This window comes from Hevea brasiliensis, unplaced genomic scaffold (assembly GCF_030052815.1).
Source record: "Hevea brasiliensis isolate MT/VB/25A 57/8 unplaced genomic scaffold, ASM3005281v1 Scaf34, whole genome shotgun sequence".
In the NCBI taxonomy this organism is placed as follows: domain Eukaryota; kingdom Viridiplantae; phylum Streptophyta; class Magnoliopsida; order Malpighiales; family Euphorbiaceae; genus Hevea; species Hevea brasiliensis.
The window spans coordinates 248,627-252,828 of record NW_026614851.1 but is presented as its reverse complement, the minus strand read 5'-3'; the positions used below and the strand labels follow the sequence as shown (position 1 = coordinate 252,828).

Here is a 4,202-nt window from a genome sequence, read left to right as displayed (position 1 = left end):
GAAATTTTCTTTTCTCCGATTTTATTTGACAGTTAGGTCAGGAGTCAGCTCTCGGGGTCAATTGACCAAATTGCCCCTCGCCAGTTCAACCCGGTTTGCAAATAATTCAATATTTCTTCCGGCTCCCTGACCTAATTATTTGACTGGCTTAACAACCTTTTTCCATGATTTTCTCTTTTCCACTGTGTTTGTAATAGTCTTAAGGACTGCGGCGTCACATTTAACGGTTCAAAATTTGAGTTTAAATTGACTTATGATCCTTCAAAGGTCACCCATCATTTGTGACTCTCGGCTCATTTAACTTCTTATGTTCTGTTTTTCGTATTTATACTTAACTAATTGACAATTACTAATTATTTGTGTTCAGGGCTTATTTATTTGTCTTAAGTATGGTTCTAGTCCCCTTAATTGTCTGAACCGACCACCGGTCATCGGAATAGTGAAATATACCAGGCTATGCAAATAGGGATGTTACATAACTGTCAAATAAAATCGGAGAGAAGAAAATTTTGGAATCGAGAATTAAATTAAAGAACTAATGGAAAAATAAATAGAAAAATAAAAAGAAAATTAAAAAAGTGAAAAGAGATGACATCATGCATGACATCATGCATGATGCCATAAATACTATAATTAAAAATTTATTTAATTTGATTTTTTTTTGTCTTCCATAAGACTAAAAGCATAAAGAAAAGAAAAGAAAAAACAAAACAAAAGTCTTCTTCCTCACCATGAGCCGTCCCTCTCTCTCTCAGCCTCTCCCTCACAAAATACTCCATTAAAGCTCATTTTGAGCTTGAAGAAACCCTAATTCCCACCGTAGAAACCCTACTCTCCATCACTAAATCTTGTAACTAGACCTTGATAAAGAGATTTACAACAAAAAGAAAAAGAAAAAGAAAGAAGAAGTTTGGAGAGGTGGAAAAATTCTGCATAAGGTTAGTAAACTAAACTTGATTTGTTAGTTGATTTAATTGTGTTTATAGTTGAATAAACTTAGGATTATTCTTTAAATGAAAAAAAAAATTGTTGGGGGACCAAAGGGAAATTCAGCCAGCATATGAAGGCGTATGAAATGCATGAATTCAATTGAATTAAATGTGTATCTAAGCTTGATTGAGTTGAGGAAGTATGTGTATAGGTGTTGAATTGGTTAAATGTAAAAATTTAGTGAGTTAGGGTTTGGGCACTTAGGGTTTGGGAGCCAAAAATGTGAGAATTGGTCAAATGGTATGTTTGACCCTGTTGAGATGAAAAATGGTCATTTGTGACCAATTGAGATGTGTTGGAAGTGTTAGAAGTGAGTTTAAATTCGGATTGAAAATGGCCATGCTGCAGGTAGCAGGACCAAGGTCCCTTTGAGGGACCAAAACTGAAAATTTGCAAGTCCAATTGGTATGAGGCCAATTGGGAATGAAAATAGACACAAAATGACACATTTTTCATTTAGGAATCATGCCCAAAAAGTGACTAAAACCTAGTAAACAAATTGACCAAATCCAGATTTTCTCAGTCTGACCTGTATAAAAATGACCAAATGAACAGTGTTTGTTCATTTGGCCATAACTTGGGCAAGGTAGGTCTAAATGACCTGAAATTTTACCAGTGTATAGCTGAGATATAGACCTAAAACTTTTATGAAGAACACAAACCCAAATTATGCCCTTAACCAAGTTATTTGGCCACCCAAATTTGGTGACCTAAAACTGTCATAACCAGTTTGGTGCCCAGAAATCTGGGTTAAGTCCAATCCGGCAGGCATGATTCAAATGGCTATAACTTGAGCTACAAAACTCCAAATGGAGTGATTAAAAAAGGAGAATAAATTTAAGACAATAGGGAACATTTTCTATGAAGAAAGTTTTGCCAAATTCTAATAGAAAAATGACCAATGGAACAGTGCAACTTAAGACACAAAAACTGAAAATTTGCAAATTTGCCTAAAAGACTTAGAATTTGAGTAAATAACCAAAACTAACAAATTTAGTTATCAAAATGTGGTATGTGGGTGAAGTTGGAATTCCCATACCTATTAAGCCTTAGAAAGTCAACAAATTGACTTGAATAGTGTAGTGAATAGTAACCCCGAAACACAAATTTTAAAGAACGTCAAGTTTAGCACATTAGAGCTAGGTAAAAGCGAAATTAAATTTATTTTTGGATTTATGCAAAGTTATGATACTGAAACACTGTAAAACTGTGTGTTTTAGTTGAAAAGAACACCGGGAAAGAACCCGAGGAATCAAGTCAAGGCCAAGAGGCGACTCGCTTAAGGTTTGTGCACAACGTATAATTTCTGTAAATTATCTTCTGCATATTGTTTTGAATAATTTGAAATATTGAATTGTGACATTATTATGATGAAGTATTTATGATGCTTTTGATTTAAATTGTTGGAAGTTATTTGTGTATATTTGAGATGGCATAAATGTTTAGTAAATTGTTAAGATAAGTTTTGAAACCACAGTGTCATGACCATATATTTGAACACCTCACTAGTATGACTAGTGGGGTGTCGATTCAATTTTGATTCCTTCTCTGGTGAAGTGTTGAGTGTGCCGTAGAAGAAGAAATTGAATGGATATCCATATATTTGAGCTAGCTAGCCTTGTGATGTGACTTCTCCTTAGCCTCTGGCTATTGAGATTATATTTGTTTCGAATGGCATGATATAACTGTGGGTTTTATGAAATTGGTTTTGATACTTCGAAATGAAATTATTTGGATTAAAATCTCATAATTCATGTTTTGTATTTAATTATCATGTTCAGTCCAATTTTTGAATAAATATGATTTAAACTCTGCATAAAGATTATTTTAGTATGTTGTGCACCACTGAGTCCTAGTACTCGATGATTTATTATTCTTCGCAGATATAGAGGCTAGAAGAGCAGCAGAGTGAGCTGCTGAGGACAGAGGGGCTACTTGCTTTGAACCTATCGGGTATAATTTATACCCTGACTGTAAAAATTTATTTTGATGTATGTAATGCACGTAAATGTATGGACATGTAAAATTGGTCTTGAGAAGCTTGTATAAAGTTTGTAATAAATTTTAGTTTGAATTTCTCTTAATGTAAATTTTTATAATGATGTATATAAATTGTTTTGTCTTTAATAAAATATGAATGGAAGTATTTTATTTTAAATTGAATGAAATTCATTAATGGTATTTTGATGATTGTTGGATATTGGAAATTGTGGATTTGAATTTTGGAGATTGATAATGATGTTGAAATTGATTGTGAATTTGAAGAAGTTGTTGAGACAGATTATTGGAAGTGCTTTTTATAAGAATTTGAAGAACTGTTTTCTCAAAATACAGACGGCACTCTTCCGAAATTTTTATAAAATTTACGGAAAAATAAAATGAGACACAAATTTTAACTAGTTTTCAACTTTAATTAAATGATTTTAATACCTATTAGAAAATGCTCACCACTTGTAAAAGTAAGAAAATTATTTTAAAATCCCTTGTAGGGTACTTAATGAGTTATCGGTAGGTGAAGTTCGGTAGTTCATTAGGTATTCTATGGGATCATATTATGCCTTACAGAGGGGTAAGGTGTGACACTTCAGGTGATTCAACAGTCTTAGTTTGGGGGATCTCCATTAGAAGATCCACATTATCACCTATAATGTTTTCTTGCTCTTTGTGATACATTCAAAATGAATGGCATTTCTAAGGATACTATTTGACTAAGGGCATTCCAATTCTTTCTTAAGGACAAGGTAAGAAAGTGGTTGATAACTCAATCTACTAGCTCATTCACCACATGGACTGATTTGTAACAAACCTTGTTGGAAAGATACTTTTCACCTAGAAAGATAGCTAAACTCCATGCTAAACTCAATACTTTTAGACAAAAGGATAATAAATCTCTTTATGATGCATGGGAAAGGTACAAAGATCTTCAGAGGGAGTGCCCAGACCTTGGCATCCAAGATTGGCTCCTTATACAAAAATTCTACAATGGATTATTAACATTAACAAGGAGCACTATTGATTCAGCAGTTGATGGATATTGGAGGGAGAAAACCACTATTAAAGCTTTTGATCACCTAAAGAAGGTTGCCTATCATAACTTTGAATGGTCAAATGAAAGAGGTGACTCAAGAAAGACAGCTGGAGTACTCAAATCGGATGCATTAAGCTTGATAAATGCCCGATTTGACCAACTATCAAAAAGATTAGATAGAATG

General features: G+C 33.4%; 1 non-coding gene across 1 annotated transcript; it reads right to left on the bottom strand.

The window, feature by feature from the left end:
• Nucleotides 1–3,833: 3,833 nt before the first annotated feature.
• Nucleotides 3,834–3,940, bottom strand: LOC131177143 (small nucleolar RNA R71). Its single transcript, XR_009146814.1, has one exon. It is a non-coding gene; the product is annotated as a small nucleolar RNA R71 (small nucleolar RNA).
• Between the last annotated feature and the right edge of the window lie 262 nt (nt 3,941–4,202).